The 19697-nt window shown below is 40.5% G+C and overlaps 1 protein-coding gene and 1 pseudogene across 3 annotated transcripts in view; one reads left to right on the top strand and one right to left on the bottom strand.

The window, feature by feature from the left end:
* The window catches only part of MCU (mitochondrial calcium uniporter), a 216325-nt gene that overhangs the window by 12386 nt on the left and 184242 nt on the right, over positions 1-19697 (top strand). The window contains exons 2-3 of one of the 2 annotated variants that reach the window (XR_004060001.1): positions 10898-11013; positions 11631-11679. The exons of the other annotated variant lie outside the window; for it this stretch is intronic. The gene's annotated coding sequence lies outside the window, so the exon portion shown is untranslated. The remainder of the gene's footprint in view (positions 1-10897; positions 11014-11630; positions 11680-19697) is intronic. 2 annotated transcript variants of the gene reach the window in all.
* LOC104669948 lies at positions 16235-16796 on the bottom strand (annotated as a pseudogene). Its single transcript, XR_004060002.1, has one exon. The product of XR_004060002.1 is annotated as a 40S ribosomal protein S10 pseudogene (transcript).

The following is a 19697-nucleotide window of genomic DNA, read 5'->3' as shown; positions in this document are numbered from 1 at the left end:
AAGGTCTATCTGACTTTATTACTCAGGCACTGAAACTTTATTTCTTGACCTTCGCTGAGTGTTCCTTTTTACAATCATGTTAAATATGCTTTTTTTTCTATGCCTCTAATTTTGTATTTAAAACTGTGCTGACCTGCTAAAATTTTAAGTTTTGACCTGATTTAAAATTTGTGATTTAAAAAAAATTTTAAAATTAAATACTCAAGCCTGTAATCCCAGCACTTTGGGAGGCCGAGACGGGCGGATCACGAGGTCAGGAGATCAAGACCATCCTGGCTAACACGGTGAAACCCCGTCTCTACTAAAAAATACAAAAAACTAGCCGGGCAAAGTGGCGAGCGCCTGTAGTCCCAGCTACTCGGGAGGCTGAGGCAGGAGAATGGCATAAACCCAGGAGGCGGAGCTTGCAGTGAGCTGAGATCCGGCCACTGCACTCCAGCCTGGGCAACAGAGTGAGACTCCGTCTCAAAAAAAAAAAAAAAAAAAAAATTAAATTAAAACTTTTCTAAAGACAAGGTCTTCCTCTGTCACCCAGGCCAGAGTCCAGTGGCACCATTATAAATCACTGTCGCCTTGAACTCCTGAGCTGAAGGGATCCTCCTGCCCCAGCCTCCCAAGTATCTGGGACTACAGGCATGCACTACCATGCCTGGATAATTTTTTTTTTTTTTTTTGAGATGGAGTCTCGCTCTGTAGCCCAGGCTGGAGTGCAGTGGCGCGATCTCGACTCACTGCTACCTCCGCCTCCTGGGTCCTGGTTTAAGCAGTTCCCCTGCCTCAGCCTCCCCAGTAGCTGGAATTACATGGACGCACCACCATGCCCAGCTAATTTTTGTAATTTTAGTAGAGATGGGGTTTCACCATGTTGGCCAGGCTGATCTTGAACTCCTGACCTTGTAATCTGCCTGCTGCAGCCTCCCAAAGTGCTGGGATTACAAGCAATGAGCCTCTACACCCAGCTACCTGCATAATTTTTAAATTTTTTGTAGAGGTGAGGGTCTTGCTATGTTGCCCAGACTGGTCTCAAACTCCAGGCTTCTAGTGATCCTCCTGCCTTGGCCTCCCAAAGTGCTGGGATTATAGATGTGAGGCACTGTGCCTGGCCAAAAGAAATTTTTGGAAAAAAATTTTACTTTAAGTTCTGGGATACATGTGCAGAACGTGCAGATTTGTTACATAGGTATACATGTGCCATGCAAAAAAATTTTTTTATTTTAAAATTTATATATCAAAAATCAGATGCCTACTTTATTTTCATGTGCCTGCTTCCCCTACTCTGTTCCATAGAATTTGAATGATTTGCATAGCAGTATGAAAATATTTGTTGAAAGGACATATTCTGGTCTGGGCGCTGTGGCTCACGCCTGTAATCTCAGCACTTTTGGGAGGCTGAGGTGGGCGGATCACTTGAGGTCAGGAGTTTGAGACCAGCCTGGACAACGTGGTAAAACCCTGTCTCTACTAAAAATACAAAAAAAAAAAAAAAAAAAAAAAAGACTGGGCACTGTGGCTCACGCCTGTAATCCCAGCACTTTGGGAGGCTGAGGTGGGCAGATCACCTGAGGTCGGGAGTTTGAGACCAGCTTGACCAACATGGAGAAACCCCATCCCAACTAAAAATACAAAAATTAGCTGGGTGTGGTGGCACATGCTTGTAATCCCAGCTACTAGGGAGGCTGAGGCAGGAGAATCATTGGAACCCGGATGGGAAGGTTGCAGTGAGTGAGATTGAGCCACTGCACTCCAGCCTAGGCAATAAGAGCAAAACTCTGTCTCAAAAAAAAAAAAAAAAAATTAGTCAGGTGTGGGTGCACATGCCTATAATCCCAGCTACTTGGGAGGCTGAGGCAGGAATATCTCGCTTGAACCTGGGAGGTGGAGGTTGCAGTGAGCTGAGATCGAGCCACTGCACTCCAGCCTAGGCAACAGAGCAAGACTCTCTCTCTCTCAAAAAAAAAGAGTATATTCTGTTTATTATACTTCTCTGAAGCTTTGTGCTATAACTGAATTTTATGTTTGTTAATTAGAAGAATACTTTTGAGTAATTTTCTTTGACTTTATTCTCTTTAATTTTTCATTTCTATAATATATAAGTTGATAAAGAGCTTTCTAATGGCCTTAACTTGTTTTGATCTCCTTTAGGGACTATTGAGCATTGTATGATGGTCTTATCTTTTTTTTTTTTTTTAAAGTAATCATTACTAAGCATGAAACCTTTTCATAGTAAAATTGTACCAGCCTTCCCCTCCACATTAGAAATACAGATATATGAGATTCCTACTGCTTCTGCTGCTCCAGTGACTCAGAAGGTATAAAAATATATAATTGAAAACATTACTTGGAGTGATTATAGCATTTTGACTGACTAGGTATCTTACTAGATTGCTTTAGACAACACACATTCTTTGGTTTTCCAGTTATTACAGTACAAAAGTGTAGGTATTTATTACTTTGATAACTATGAAATTTTTTAGAGATGTTGCAATATGTCTCTTTTTTTTTTTTTTGAGACAGAGTCTTGCTCTGTCACCAGGCTGGAGTACAGTGGCGTGATCTCAGCTCACTGCAACCTCCGCCTACTGGTTTCTAGCGATTCTCTTCCTCAGCCTCCCAAGTAGCTGGTGACTACAGGCGTGTGCCACCACATCCAGCTGGGATTATAGGCATGAGCCACTGCGCCTGTTTTTTTTTTTTTTTTTTTTTTTTTTGAGACAGAGTCTTGCTCTGTCGCCCAGGCTGGAGTTCAGTGGCACAATCTCAGCTCACTGAAACCTCCACCTCCTGGGTTCAAGCGATTCTCCTGCCTCAGCCTCCTGAGTAGCTGGGACTACAAGCACTTGCCACCATGCCCGGCTAATTTTTTTATTTTTAGTAGAGGTGGGGTTTTACCACGTTGACCAGGCTGGTCTTGAACTCCTGACCTCACGTGATCCATCTGCTTCGGCCTCCCAAAGTGCTGGGATTATAGGTGTGAGCCACCACACCTGGCCGGACTACCATATCTTCTCTACCGGAAGAGAGATTATATTTGTAATGCTGTTGGTGAGCCTTTTTTTTTTTTTGTTTGAGACAGAATCTTGCCGTGTCGCCCATGCTGGAGGGCAGTGGTGCGGTCTCGGCTCACTGCAACCTCTGCCTCCTGATTTCTAGCTATTCCCCTGCCTCAGCCTCCCGAGTAGCTGGGATTATAGGTGCACACCACCACACCTGGCTAATTTTTGCATTTTTAGTAGAGGTGGGGTTTCACCTTTTTGGCCAGGCTGGTTTTGCACTCCTGACCTCAAGTGATCCACCCGCCTCGGCTTCCCAAAGTCTGGGATTACAGGCATGAGCCACTGCACCTGACTCGCCTTTTGAAATCTTATGGGAGCCAAGGATTGCTGTACCATCACAAAATATTTTTATTATTAGTTTTCTGAGATAGTTAAATAAATGAAGAGGTAGTTGTGGTGAGTGGGGTGTGTGTGTGTGTGTGTGTGTGTGTGTGTGTGTGTGTATTTCCCACCAAAACAAAAGTAATTGAAGAGAATTTGGTGCCAAGTGGTATAATAGGAACTGGGTCTGTTCTTCTTCGTTCTGTTAACTTGCTGTTTGTTCTTGGACAAGTGACTTAACCCCTTTGGTCTTAATATTTTTGTCAGTTAAATAAGGATGCTCGATTAGGTGAACCTAAAGGGCTTTTAATTTTTATTTATTTTTCTGAGGTGGGGGGTCTCACTATGTTGTCCAGACTGGTCTTGAACTCCTGGGCTAAAGTGATCCTCCTGCCTCAGCTTCTTCAGTAGCTGTGACTACAGGCACGCACCACCATGTTCAGTTAAAAAAAAAATAACTTAAAATTATAAAACGTGTTGTATTTTTATACAGTACTTTACAATTAATTATGTTATTTCATTAGATGGCTTGTGTAAAATCATAAACTCAGGTATCACGTATTTGCTTATTCTCACAAGGGCCAAGAGCTTGAAATGAAGAAAAACAGCCTTCAAGTTCCTCTTTAGGACAGTTTTCATAATTATTCCTGACATCTTCATGAACAATTTACCTTGTATTCCCCTTAAACAGTTCATTATGCCTGTAGTCTCATCTTTCACCTTTGTTTTCTTTTCTCTAATCCAAATTGCCGAAGGGAGTGGAGGAAGAGGTGAAGATGTGGAAAGCCCAGACAGTTGGAGAGTTGAGAGAAGGAAGAAAGCAGTTAAGGTCAGAGTACTGAAGTAAGATGGGCCTATACTAGTAATTTATTAATTCTGAGTTGTACCTTGCCAGCCTGAAGCAGAAAGTGTGTTTTATTTTGTAGTAACACTGTAGGAATCCTAGGTGTGAAATCCTTAAGTGATTAGTTGCCTGCAGGAGTCAATAGGCATAGTAGCCCTTAAATTCTTCCAGCTCTGTGAACTGAGCCTAGTGTAGTATCAGTCACATAGACATTCAGTCCATGTTGGGTGAGTGAGAGTCAAATAGTCCTAGAAACTATTTCCTAAATCCTTCAACCCTGTGGGTAACACAGCTGTAGATCATCTTGTTCTCTGTGCCCAGATACTACAGTGATGGAATTATGGGAATGTCAAGACGGAATGACTTCTCTTTGATTCATGAAGCAGCTAATACTCTTAAAACAGTTCCGATTGTGCTGAACAAGCAGGACTAAATAAAATGCTAAGTAAAAATAGTAATGAAAGAAGATTGTAGAGCTATTATGTTAAAAGTAATTTGGGGCCAGGCTCAGTGGCTCACACTTGTAATCCCAGCACTTTGGGAGACTGAGGCAGGAGGATCTCTTGAGCCGAGGCTACGGTAAACTTTGATTGCACCACTGTACTCCAGCCTGGGTGATAGAGTGAAATGCCCTATCTCTAAAAAAAAAAAAAAAAAAAAAAAAAATTTGAGAAATTGATACAGTGGCATCTACCTGGCATGATTGGTGGGAGTGTGGGCCATGCTGGACACTGCAGAAGAGAGAAAGGAACTATTTCAAAGAGGTGCTGCCAACTGTAGATTCTTTCTGTATATATATATTTCCAAAGAAGGCAGATTTTTGGAAGTGTTTATTTTGGATTTTCACATTTTGGATTTTTACACAAGTGTAATCTTGTGTATTTTCCATTCTGTCTGTATCCTGTATTTTGTACTGCCAGAATTCTGATAGCTGCCATGAAGCAGGGCTGTGGCAAGTGGCCAAGTGTGATAAAAAACTATTTTTCATTTTAAAACAGAAAATACAGATGTCAGAATACTTTAAAGAAGTATTTAAAGATAGAGTAGAATGGAAGAAGTAGTAAAAACCTAATGAGAAGATTGAAGGTTTTCCATTTGCTTTGGATGCAATTACATTTTTTGTAAACAGAAGAATACCAGGTTATATCTGTCTTGATCTGTTAGTTTCTCTCTCTTTCCCCCTTTTTCCTCATCTGTGAGTGCTGGTGCTAGACACTTGCTGAACAGACAGGAAAAATTGATTTTCTGGTGTTTTTTTTCTTTTTTGAGAGGGCCCCTAGGGTGTACTTTGTGTGAATATCTGACTAGATATAGATATAGATGTTAATAGTTTGATTTTGTTTCTTTATTGTTTTAACCCCAAAGAAAATGAAATCTTGTTTTCTTTTTATTTTCAGCTGTGACTTAAACGTTAAAAATGCTGTCTAAGCACAGTTGAGATAGTAAAACAGAATTTTAGTGTAACATATTACAGAATTTTGGAATATTCATTTACTTAATGGAGAGCTGAACTCCAGTCAGTGCTTTCTTTAAGTTTAATATCTCATCCTGCATTGGTGTTTGATTCAGAATGAATTCGAGTTCTTAGTGTGGCCAACTGCCACAAAGTTGGGTAAACTTTGAATATATAATGGCTTTATGTTTTGTTTTGTTTTGTTTTGGAGATGAAGTCTCGCACTGTCACCCAGGGTGGAGTGCAGTGGTGCGATCTCAGGTCATTGCTACCTCTACCTTCCAGGTTCAAGCAATTCTCCTGCCTCAGCCTCCCAAGTAGCTGGGACTACAGGCACGCGCCACCACCACACCCAGCTAATTTTTTGTATTTTTTAGTAGAGGTGGGGTTTCACCATGTTGGCCAGGATGGTCTCGATCTCCTGACCTCATGATCTGCCCCCCTCGGCCTCCCAAAGTGCTGAGATTACAGGTGTGAGCTACAGCGCCTGGCTAATGGCTTTCTTTTTAATGATTTCTAGAGCTTTTAACATGAAAAAGTGGAAAATGAAAGGAAACTATAATAGATTTCTTGCCTAAAATGGGTATTCTATGTAAGATGAAAAGTAGAGACAAGCTGAGACCCTTGAGTTATGGATCCGAAGGTCACATCACAGCCAGTGTTAGAAAGTCATAACACTAATGGAAGAAAAGGCAGAAGGTAAACTGATGGGAGTGCTGTCAAAGGAGCTCACTTGGAAAGGCCATTCCATCACCTGAGGGTTTTTTTTCTTTTTTGGTGGAGGTGGGGTGGTCCTTTATAAGGAAGTTACGTTATGTTCAATCAGATGTACAAGGACAAAAATCTTTTATTTTTAAATTATGAAATGTGTCATGTCTATAAAAAGAAGTAGAATAATATAATGTACAACTTTCAGCTTGAGAAATTGAATATTATAATTACTGCCCCCAAGTACCCTTCCTTAGACCTTTCTCCCAAAAGTAACATTCTCTTAAATTTGGTGTTTACCATCCCATGAGTGTCTTTATCTTTTTGCGCTCGTTCTCGCGCGCGCGCTCTCTCTCTCTCTCTCTCTATATATATATATGTCTGTGTGTGTGTGTGTAATCCCATCTTTTTGAGAGGCTGAGGCAGGATAATTGCTTGAACCTGGGAGGCAGAGGTTGCAGTGAGCCGAGATCATGCCATTGTGCTCCACCTGGGCAACAAGAGCGAAACTCTGTCTCAAAAAAAAAAAAAAAAAAAAAAGGTATTACACTGTATGTATCCTTCTGCAAATCTTTTTTTTTTTTTTTTTTTGGAATGGAGTCTCCCTCTGTCACCCAGGCTGGAGTGCAGTGGTGCGATCTCGACTCACTGTGATCTCCGCTTCCTGGCTTCAAGTGATTCTCCTGCCTTAGCCTCCTGAGTATCTGGGACTATAGGCATGCGCCACCACACCCAGCTAATTTTTGTATTTTCAGTAGACACGGAGTTTCGCCATGTTGGCCAGGCTAGTCTTGAACTCTTGACCTCAAGTGATCTGCCTGCCTCTGCCTTCCAAAGTGCTGCAATTACAGGCATGAGCCACTACGCCTGGCCTTTTTTTTTTTTTTTTTTTCTCTTAATACTTAAAAAAAATTAGGCCAGCACAGTGGCTCATACTTGTAACACCAGCACTTTGGGAGGCTGAGGTGGGAGGATTACTTGAGGCCAGTAGTTTGAGGTTACAATGAACTATAATTGGGCCATTGCACTCCAGCCTGGGGATAGAGCAAGACTGTGTTTCTTGTCTTTTTTTTTTTTTTTTTTTTTGAGACAGAGTCTCACTGTGTCGCCCAGGCTGGAGTGCAGTGGCGCGGTCTCCTCTCACTGCAAGCTCTGCCTCCCGGGTTCATGCCATTCCCCTGCCTCAGCCTCCCGAGTAGCTGAGACTACAGGCGCCCGCCACCATTCCTGGCTAATTTTCTGTATTTTTTAGTAGAGACGGGGTTTCACTGTGTTAACCAGGATGGTCTCCATCTCCTGACCTCATGATCCGCCCGCCTTCGCCTCCCAAAGTGTTGGGATTATAGGCGTGAGCCACCGTGCCCGGCCCAAGACTGTGTTTCTTAAAAAAAAAACAAACAAAAAGCAAGAAAAACCTTATTTAGTTGATACATGTGGTTCTGGTTCATTCATTTTTAACTACTTTGGCATTTCTGTCTCTATTTCATATATTTAAACCTCTGTTGACTGACAGACTTTTTGCTGAATATTCTGGGGGACAGGAAAGAGGAATTTATTATGTCATTTTTAAAGTTAGACTAGGAATGCTGTTTTGACTTTCAAAAAAGCCAGTTTTCCTTTTTTGGTGTGTAATGTCCTCGTTTATCATATTCCTGGGAAAATCCTTTGTACTTCCTGAGAGAAGGCAGAGAAGAAGAATGTTTTATTACACAGATGAACATGTCTTGTACGAAATGCAGAGCAGCATCTGCCACAATACAGTGAACTCATGGGGGATTGAGCTGCTGCAGCAAAAGCCTGGGTTACTAAAATTCTCAGATTTTTCAAGTGCAGAAAAGCTGTGGGTGGAAATTTGTTGGCATTAATTCATTGTTTCTTTTCTGTGTGTTTGGAATTATCTGCAATTTGGGTACTATCTGCTTTATTTTGTAAAAGGAGGTGCGCCTTTTATGGTAAAAAGGCTGTTCTTGAATTGTGTCATGGTTTTATGGGGCAAGCAAAAGAAAATTAAGGTCTAGAAATGAGGGGGCGTACTTTTTGAGACAGGTAGTTGGTATGAAATAAATATTTGTTTTAATAATCTGTATGTATTAGTCAATGTTGTATATTCTTACTTTGAAGTCGTTGTTTTAAAAAGACAATCTCTGATAACATTTTTTATCTTCTCAATTTCATGCTGTTGTCTTTCATTTCCAACATTCTTGCAATGGTTTGAGCATTTTTGCAGAGTACACAGGGCAGAGCTTCATTCAGGTTGTCCCTCCAAATGATTTGCTATAGTGCATCAACGAGAAATGCTGAGGCAGCAAGGGAAACACTAATAAATTGGGTGGTTTCCAGGGACTATAGCTAAGGCAAGCAAACACAAGCCAAAATTAAAATGTTAGTTAGGCACCCAGGATATAAGTCTGGCCAGATATGCTATTAACAGTGAATCTTCCATTCTCATGAAATTATTTGAGATCTGTACAAATTGAAGATTGTTACAAATGGTGACCAATTTTAAGCATATTTTAGTTAGGGGTGGTACAATAGTCTTTTGGCTAAAACTTAATTAGAAGGAAAAAATACTTTTGCCTCTTTTATTTGATAGATTCCAGTGCCTGAGGAATGATTAGAACTTAGTTGCCTGTTTGTTTCTTCCATGGTTCTGAAGGGAAAGAGTGCTGGATGGACCTCCAGTAATGGAAGAGTTTTGTTTTTTTCTTTTTTTTTTTTTTGAGACGAAGTCTCACTCTTGTTCCCTGGGCTGGAGTGCAGTGGCGCGATCTCGGCTCACCGCAACCTCCGCCTCCCAAGTGTAAGGGATTCTTCTGCCTCAGTCTCCCGAGTAGCTGGGATTACAGATGCCTGCCACCAGGCCCGGCTAATTTTAGTATTTTTAGTAGAGATGGGATTTCACCATGTTGGCCAGGCTGGTCTTGAACTCTTGACCTCAGGTGATCTGCCTGCCTTGTTAGTGCTGGTTTTCTTGCTAACTACACAAATTATACTTCTGTAATAATTTTCACAAATTATTTTACCTGTGAAAAGTATAGGTATGGGGAGAGGAGATAGTGGTATGTGAAAGGGCCTTTTATATTTTTCTTGTTTTGGAATGATTTCCAATCATTTTCAAACAGAACCCCTACCAAAGAGTTGTGTGACTTGGCAAATGAACCAGAATTTTTAAAAATTTAGTGCTCCAAGGTTTCTAAAGTTTGTAAACTTGTTTCTGAAACTAGTGAAAGCCTGAAACTAGTGGATAGCCTAAGACTTTTTTAATTTAAAAAATATTTCTTATTTCTTCATTATTTGTTAAGGTTCTGTCAGTTTTTTATATTCTGGAAGCACAGAGACAGGGTGAAAAATTTTTTTCCTCTTTCTTCATTTGTGTGTGTGTGTGTGTGTGTGTGTGTGTGTGTGTGTATGGTGTTGGAGTGTCGCTCTGTCGCCTAGGCTGGAGTGCAATGGCACGATCTTGGCTCACTGCAACCTCCGCCTCCCGGGTTTAAGTAGTTCTCCTACCTCAGCCTCCCGAGTAGCTGGGATTACAGGTGCGCTCCACTACACCCGGCTAATTTTTGTATTTTTAGTAGCGATGGGGTTTCACCATGTTGGCCAGGCTGGTCTCGAACTCCTGACCTCGTGATTCGCCCACCGTGGACTCCCAAGTGCTGGGATTAGAGGCATGAGCTACCACGCATGGCCAATTTTTTTCTTCTTTAATCTAAAAATATTTCTAAAAAAATTGGTTTACAAGCTGTTACTTCAGTCCCCCCCCACCACCCCAGCATTTTTTAGAGTTGGGGTCTTGCTTGTTGCCCAGGCCCAGGCTGGCCTTGACCTCCTGGGTTCAAGCAGTCCTCCTGACTTGGCCTTTTGAATAGTTGGGACTATAGGCACACACCAACACAGCCAGCTAACTCCCAATTTTTATATTTGTTGAGCTTATGTGATTATCAAATATTTATTATTATTATTATTTTTTGAGACAGAGTTTTGCTCCTGTTGCCCAGGCTGGAGTGCAGTGGCATAATCTTGGCTCTCCGCAAACTCTGCCTCCCGGGTTCAAGCAATTCTCCTTCCTCAGCCTCTCGAGTGGCTGGGATTACAGGCATGCACCACCATGCCCTGCAAATTTTGTATTTTTAGTAGAGACAGGGTTTCTCCATGTTGGTTAGGCTGGTCTTGAACTCCCAGTCTCAGGTGATCCACCCCCCCTTGGCCTCCCAAAGTGCTGGGATTACAGGTGTGAACCACTGCGCCCTGCCCAAATATGTAATACTTTATTTCTGAAAAAAGTATTTCAGAGTTTCTTACAGTCAATCTGGATTTATTCTAGGTTACAAGTCATTTTTTTAAAAAGTGCTCTCTTGTCCTAAGGGTCACTGAAATAAATAGTGGCTAAGAATGACTTAAACAAGGTCTTTTCAGACTTTCTTTCTTCTTTGGCATTATATGCTGAGGTACCCACATTAGCAGACTCAAGAGGGCCTTTACCTTTGACATTTACTTTACTTTTTTCTATTCTTTTAGGTCTTTCACTACCATTCCTACAGTGATTGGCAAGATATCGTTTCCACCTCACTCTCCATGTACCATGCCAGTGACATCTTAGCTGCTAGAGTGTGGAGCTGGCCTGTGGGAGTCAAGTAAGTGCCTTTTTTACTATTTGGCATGGTTTTTGCTTTGCAAAGCCATGTAGAGGAACTTCTTAAGATTAGTTTTTAAAAAGGCACTTGCTTGATCCTTGTGGGCTGGCTCTTTGCTCCAGCCTGCTATTGAACACTTGGTAGCTAACATGGGGATGAGTTTAGTGAGGTGACTGTTGCACAATAGAATATTTTTACTATGGTACACCCTAAGGGATAATAGATCTGATCTTAGCCTGATTAGACCATATTGGTAAACAACCCCAATAAATCAGAACTGTGCTACCTCAAACAGTTACTCTGGCCTCTTGGAAATTTAATAGGTTATGGATGACCAAGGGTCTGCTGGTGTAAACCGACTAGATTGCATGGAAACAGGGCAGCTCTCCTAGGAAAGCCAGTTACCTTGGCATTTATCTTAATTAATTCGGCTTATTATATGGAAGAAGTAGTGGTTGAGGTTAATCAGGTATGGGTTTCTATGTTTATCATTAAAGTTGCTAAAACCTGGTATCTTACTTTTGCAGGTCATCTTGTAAATTTTGCCTATATAAATTAACACATCCCCTGTATGTCATAACAACCATGTAAGGGAGAGTTTTCCTGCTCTGTCTTAGGTATTGGTGATGTGACCTGTTCACGCAGGGGAAACTTGAACACTTGCAGGTATGTGAAGATCATGATTCATAAGCATTTTTTCCCTGCAAGCAGAACAGTTTATTTCGGTGTGAACTCATGTGATCTATATTGCCAGTTGATTTTTCTGCCCCCGTTACTATAGAGCAGGCCTTGACAAATTGTAGCATAAATGGTTGCTTGATTTTGTAAACAAAGTTTTATTGCAACACAGACATATCCATTTGTTTACAGATTGTCTGTGGTTGCCCTGGCACTATAAGGACAGAGTTTAGTTGTTACAACAGAGACTATATTGTCCATAAAGCCTGAAATATTTATTATTTGGCCCTTTAAGAAAAAGTTTGCCAACTGCTGCTATAAGTGAACCAGACTTCAAATTGTATTTAGAAATAAGCTTGCCAGAACCACAGTTGTTTTCAAATAGGCTTCTAAAGAGAAAACCAGGAAAGCCAAGACCTGTGCCATAATGCTGACTAGCAAGTAAATATTTGCAGTATGTATAGTGGTATGATTGATTACTAATACAAGGTTACTGAAATGGAAAGCTATAATGGCAGTCCAGCTTCTTTATCTTTTCTTTTCTTTCATTCATTTATTCTTCCTCTTTGACACTGACTCTCGTTTCTCTTTCTCTTTTGCTTTCTCACTGGGTATAGGCATTCATTCAGTGGCAGGATGTTACTACAATTATTGGATTCTCTAAAGGTTTTATAGGCTGGGCATGGTAACTCACACATGTAATCTGAACACTTTGGGAGGCTGAGGTGTGAGGATCACTGGAGGCCAGGAGTGCCTGACCGGCTTGGGCAATATAGTGAGGCCCCATTTAAAAAAATAATTAGTTGGGCATGGTAGCATGCCCCTGTAGTTATGGCTACTTGGGAGGCTGAGGTGAAAGGATCGCTTGAGCCAGGAAATTTGAGGCTGCAGTGAGCTGTGATCACGCCATTGTACTCCAGCCTGGATGACAGAGCAAGACTCTGTTCCTTGAAAGAAAGAAAGGACCTCCAGATTCATGGAAGAATTATTATAGTTAAAATACCAGTCAGGGTAATGGAAATTGAGGACGAGAGTTATTCAAGGATCACAGAGCAAATCAGTGTTCTACTACTGAAACCAGAGGGTAGGTCTCCTGCTTCCTTTCCTAGGGTTCCTTTTGCTAGGTCTCACACCGTATTAGGAGATGCTTGTTTTCCCTACTAGTTGAAAGGTACACAGTCTATTTCCTTTCTCTCTCTCTCTCTTTTTTTTTTTTTTTTGGCCCCTGAAGTAAAAGCAAAGACTCAATGATTTAAACCACAAAGATATGGTTGTTAGAGTATCGGTCTTACTTGGAATTTGGATGCTTTTATTGTTTGACGATAACTAGGGGATTGCTTCTTTTTTTGAGACAGAGTCTCGCTCTGTCGCCCAGGCTGGAGTGCAATGGCACGATCTCGGCTCACTGCAACCTCTGCCTCCCGAGTTCAAGCAATTCTCCTACCTCAGCTTCCTGAGTAGCTGGGATTATAGGCACCCACCACCATGCCTGGTTAATTTTTGTAGAGACGGGGTTTCACCACTTTGGCCAGGCTGGTCTCAAACTCCTGACCTCAGGTGATCTGCCTGCCTTGGCCTCCCAAAGTGCTGGGATTATAGGTGTGAGCCACCATGCCCGGCTGGGGTTGCTTCTTAATGAGTCACTAAGTGCTTATAGTATATGCTCAGAAAGGTTGGCTTAGATGGAATAAAAAAAGAAGTTAGAGCCTTGTTCATAATTTTGAAGCTAGGAGCAACACTAAAATTGGCATGGATAGAATGCTTTCCTCATATATCTATGTATCTAAGACCATAGATAGAAAGTATATTTATGTATGTGTATGTGGGTATGTGTGTCTAACAGCTTTAAAAGTGCATCTGGATTGCATTTTGAAAGGAATTTAGCAGGTGTATTGCAATCTGCAGATTATGTTGCAGAGTTTTAATTGGACTTAAAAAAAAATTTATTTTTGAACAATTTTAGATTTACAAAAAAATGGCAAAGATCAGACACAGAATTCCCATATATCCCTCACCTTCTATTATTAACATTTTACATTACTTTGGTACATTTGTTACAATTAATGAACCAATCCTGATACATTATTATTAACTAAAGTCCATACTATATTCAGATTCGCTTAGTTTTTGCCTAGTATTCTTTTTCTGTTCTTGGATTAAAGGAATTTTTATTAGCATGTTCATTGAAATAGGAGACCTTTATATGATCACGTGAAGGTTAGGCTAGTTCTGAAGTCCCTTTCAGTTTCCAAGAGTCTATTTAAATGAGTACAACAGGCAAAGTTCGGACTTGTGTTTATATTCTCCTGTTACATGTTGGGGAAAAAAATTGTTACTTTATCTTATTGATAGTAATGGCTTTTCAATTGTTTCTACATTTTATTTTATTTTATTTTATTTTTTTTTTGAGACGGAGTCTCGCTCTGTCACCCAGACTGGAGTGCAGTGGCCAGATCTCAGCTCACTGCAAGCTCCGCCTCCCGGGTTCACGCCATTCTCCTGCCTCAGCCTCCCGAGTAGCTGGGACTACAGGCGCCGCCACCTCGCCCGGCTAGTTTTTTGTCTTTTTAGTAGAGACGGGGTTTCACCGTGTTAGCCAGGATGGTCTCGATCTCCTGACCTCGTGATCCGCCCGTCTCGGCCTCCCAAAGTGCTGGGATTACAGGCTTGAGCCACCGCGCCCGGCCTGTTTCTACATTTTAGCATCATCAGTTTCAGAATGGGCAAGATGGATTTGGTTACTTCTCTTATTAAGTGTCATATGCTAAATTGCTGGTGAAAATATTCTAAAGTAAATTGCCTCCTTTGGGAATGATGTGGATCAACTATCCTACGTCAATAAGTTTTTTCCCTACTGAAAGTAATTTTGGAGTCCATACTTTCTGATGAGTCTATTAATCATTCATATTTCCCTATGAAGATTTAAAAATAGTTTTTCCTTAAAAGTTCATTAGTTATTTACAAAAGTTGAACACATGCATGCCCTGTGACTCAGCAGTTCCATTTCTAGATTTATACAAAACAGAATTATGTGTCTATATTCACCAAAAGACATGACAGAAATGTTCATGGCAGGACTAATAGTCCAAACTGGAATTTTCCAAGTGCCCATCAGCAGTAGAATAAATATATAATTTGTGACATAACCACATAATGAGTATTAAACGGTGATCAGAATGAACAGGTTACAACTACATATAAAAATGCATGGTTCTCACAAATAACATGATGAACGAAAGAAGCCAGACACTAACAGTGCATGATTCCATTTATATAAGTTCAAAAGCAGGTAAAACTAATCAATAGTGTCAGAAGTCAGGAGATTGATTACCCTTGTTGGGGGTTTGGGGAAAGTGACAGAGGGTATGAAGGGGGCTCCTGGAGTGCTAGTAATGTTCTGTCTCTTGGTTTAGGCATTGGTTACATGGGTGGGTTCATTTTGTGAAAAATTATCAAGTTTATACTTTTTCATTTACATGTTATTCAGAAAGTATATACAAAAAGTATTAAAAGTATTAGCAATTCTGGAAAAAACACAACATTTCACTGTTAACATTTACAGGATATATAGAGAACCAGTTGAACAAATGAACCTTTTATCTTAGAATATATGCTGTCAGAATTATAGCATTATCAAGGTACCATTATGTTACTGGAACCTTTACAGTCTTATTTGTATTATAAGAAGAATAAAGTAGCTGATGTTAATGATCTCTTTTTATTGTAACCAGGTTTTTGAGATGCCCCAAAGGAGGACATCTTTTCTTTTTGGTCTGTTTTGGGTCACCAAGTCAAAACGTTCATCTGTTCTTTCACTACAGTAAAGAATGTTCAGTCAAATAGTTGTGCCTTTGGAATATTCGTGTGTTTGTGAGTGCTGGTATGTGTTCCTTCCCACTGATTGTTACATCAGTGAGTGAGCTGCAGTCTTGGTTGTGTGTGTATTTTACATGTTCTTTTGGCTTTTAAGGTATCACTTAACATAACCAGAATGTAGAATCTTCTTCCCAAACAAAGCCCTTTTTGTGACTTTTCTTATTGTCACTTTTGGTTTTTCCAGTGACTTGAAGATAAATCACCTCAAGCATTTATCCTTTGTATTTCAGACAATACAATTATGTTCTTTTAGTTATTTTAAAATGTACAATTAAATTATTATTGACTATAGTCACCCTGTTGTGCTATCAAATTCTAGGTCTTATTCTTTTAATTATTGTACTCATTAACCATTGCCACTTCCCAATCATTTTTATTGATCGGTTAGTTGATTGATTGAGATGGGAGTCTTGCCGTGTTACACAGGCTGGTCTTGAGCTCCTGGCCTCAAGTGACCCTCCCACTTCAGCCTCCTGAGTAGCTGGGACTGACTACAGGTGCAAAATACTACACCTATCTAATTAAAATTTTTTTTTTGGAGAGACGAGGTCTCACTAGGTTGCCCATCTGGTCTTGCACTCCTAGCCTCAAGCAATCCTCCCACTTTGGCCTGGGATTACAGGCATGAGTCACTGTGCCTGGCCAGTAATTTTTTTTTTTTTTTTAAGGTTTTTTGGCTGTAAGTTTATTCAATGCAAAAGAATCTTCTCCAATTTTACTGAGGTGGCTGACCACGTCCACGACCAAATCCGCCTCTAAACTGGAATTCGGTTGCTGACCCAGCCCCAGCCTCGGCTTTCTTGTCGGCACCAGATGGCACAGCACTCTGTCTGTAGGTATTTCTGTCAGCTTCCCCTCTTGTGAGTCTTGCAGGTCGCTCACCCTCCAGACCTTTAGGCCTAGGGCTGCCAGTCTCTGGACAGCTACGGTGTAGGGTGGCAGGCACAATCTCCGGGGGCGGATGAAGGTAATCACAGAGATACTGGATACCCTCATTGGTAAGGTACCAGTAGAAATGTTTCCAGGCAAACTGTTCCTTCACGTAGCCTCGGGACTTGAGAGACTACGTGGTCTTCATGACATGAAGGTTGGGCACATTCTTGTCTGCCAGCTCCGGGTGCTCAGGCATGTGGACATCCTTCTTGGCCACCATGACTCCCTCCTTAAAAAGGAGTTCATAAATGGCAATCCGGTTCTTCTTAGGCATCAACATCTTGGCGGCTGCAGGGTCCGGAGCTGGGGCTGGAAAAGGCCAGAAATGGTTTTGCTAACCAGTGACTGCTTACTAACTTTCAGGTTGTGTGGCATACCATACATATATGATTTTATTTCATGTATTCTGTGCACCAGTCCTATAAAGTAGGTACTATAATTTCTACTGCTGAAGAAATAAAGACAGGAAGGTCCTATGTAACTTGCCCAAGCTAGTAAGTGATGAAATTAGGAGTTCAGGTATATGTCTCCATAGTTCCCAGTTGTAACCTCTGTCTCCCCACGCTCCTAAATGCCATGAGTAGATTACTGCTTAATCACCAAGTGCATTCCCACCTTTGTCTTAGCCCTTTCATTTTGCAGATCCACTGACTATTAGGCCCTTACTTGTTCCGTTTGTTCATTTCTCATCATCTCACTCTATCCATCCTTCAAGGCACAGCTCAAGTCCCATCTGTTCAGTGATTTCTTCCTCCTCCTTTCCAATTTATAGAATACTCCTTCGCCCTGCCGCACATTTTATACTTTCATTGTGTTGAATCTATCTTTTTATATACGGATGCTTTAGTTTAAACTTCAGATTGTAACCTCCTTGAGGAAGGGGCTTGGATTACAGATTTTACTTGTGTTCTCTGCAGTGTCTTATAATAGATGTTCAATACATGTATATGTTGATCAGTTGAAATGATAATAGAACCCTTAATAACTGAAGATATGTAACGTGCATCTAAGACTCCTGGTTATTTGAGCTTCTTGAAGTACTTTATACATCCAACTAACAGTCTTAATTCAGAACCAGGAATGACATGTTTAGGTTAGAGTTAGATACTGATTTCTAGATAGGAAGCTTAGTAATTGTTGCTACATACTGATCCAAATCAGAATAGTTCTTTGTATCCAGAGCCTGAACGAAAGAGCCAGTAGTGAGACAGTGAGTTGATTACTTCTCACTGTTTCACCACTGGTTCTTTGGTTCAGGCTAACAATGTATCTCACCTAGATAATATTAATAGCTTTCTAATTAGTCTCCCTGCTTTTGTTCTTTCTTACCTGTGGTCATAACTCAGCAGTGGGAATGATGATGTCAGGCAGGAGGAGACTTATCCAGTAGCTTCTGATCTCACTCAGTAAAAGACAAAGTTCTTCAAGGGGCCTACAGGTAGTGACGATAAACTGGCTCTCTGGAAGGGGAAAAGGTTCTGATTTGTAGCATTTGCCTGTTTTACTGGTAAAATTACTCCCACTCTGGCTGATTCAAAGTTCTAGAATGTACAGCAATCTGCTCTCCAGCCAGTATTGGCTTGAGCACATCGCTCTTGAACATTTGGCTCCCTGTCTGACTCCCATCTGCTGCCACTTTCCCTCTTGCCCACTCCATTTTGTGATACTGACCTCCTTGCTATTCCTCAAACATGCTGAACATGCACCTACCTCATAGGATTTTTGCATTGCAGTTTTCTATCATTAGAATGCTTTTCTCCTGAATATATGCAGGTTTTCTTATTTCTTATCCCTCTCAAGTCTCTGCTCAAATCTTATATTCTCAGTAAGGTCTTCCATGATCTCCCTACATGAAATTTTTGTTTTATTGGTTGTTCTGAGATGATTTTAGTATACACTACAGTGTTTTTGTACTCGTCTAGTGCCTTGCTGTAGTGATGCATTACAGCTATTTCTAGGCAGTGTCATCTGTGGATGGGGATAATGGTTATATTTGTTGTTGAAACTTAAAAAGAATCATTTCATTTTGTTTGAAACAAAAATATCTGTGATACATATAAACAAATCAGTTTGGGCCTCTTATTGGTAATTGCAACTTGAATTACTATCCACTTAAGCTCCTTATGGGGAATACAACAATATTTATGGTTAAGTGTACATTTGGTAGTATATTGTTCTCACAGTAATATCATTGTGGGTTTGAAGATCTGTGCTAAGTTATGAAACAATGGAATTTATATACTTTATTTAAAGATAAATTGGGTTTATAAGGAATTCTTGGTATAAGTATTAAAATGTATCAATTAGTATAACATACTGATTTATTATAATTAAAAAAAGGTGTGGGCATCTGAATCCCAGCTATTCGGGAGGCTGAGGCAGGAGAATCACTTGAACCTGGGAGGCGGAGATTGCAGTGAGCAGAGATTGCGCCTTTGCACTTCAGCGTGGGCAACAAGAGCGAAACTCCATCAAAAAAAAGAAAAGGGTATATGACTTCTTATGAACTAGATGCCACCTTTTCCCCTTAACCTCAGCTGTTTCTTTTTCTTTTCTATTTTACCAAGGAACTGTAACCTTGCACTTGACTTAGTCTAGGCGTAGCCAACATTACAATGAGGTAACAAGATTGAGTTGTAGTTATTGCCACTTTTTTCTTTCTTTCTTTCTTTTTTTTTTTAACATTTAACTATTTTTACAAGCAAAATTCTAGTGTAACTAGAGTTGAAAACATGATAGGTATAGTTACTTTTTAAAAATTAGTTTTTCAAGGTTAGTTTCGATAACCCATTTTTGGGGGGAGTTTGATTTATAAATCAAAGAAGAGAGTAGCTTGCACTGAAAGTTGCTACTACTTCCTGTTAGATGATTAAGAAATAGAGACAAAGTCTGTTTCTTTTTTTATGAGGCCTTTTGTTACTTTCTTGGGTGACATTTTAACTAAAATTTGCATTATTTCTTTTCTCAAGACTATTGAACATGGGAGAAAAAGTCTCTTTTTCTTATCAAAGCTTAATTTCCTTTGTTCTGTTACTGTTATGTTTAGAAAATGTTTATTTTTGGCCGGGCGGTGGCTCACGCCTGTAATCCCAGCACTTTGGGAGGCCGAGGCAGGCAGATCACAAGGTCAGGATTGATCAAGACCATCCTGGCTAACATGGTGAAACCCCATCTCTACTAAAGATACAAAAGATTTG

Source organism: Rhinopithecus roxellana, chromosome 11, assembly GCF_007565055.1.
Source record: "Rhinopithecus roxellana isolate Shanxi Qingling chromosome 11, ASM756505v1, whole genome shotgun sequence".
Lineage (NCBI taxonomy): Eukaryota > Metazoa > Chordata > Mammalia > Primates > Cercopithecidae > Rhinopithecus > Rhinopithecus roxellana.
Note: the sequence above shows the minus strand (reverse complement) of the source record. Positions and strands in the feature narration are given on the sequence as shown.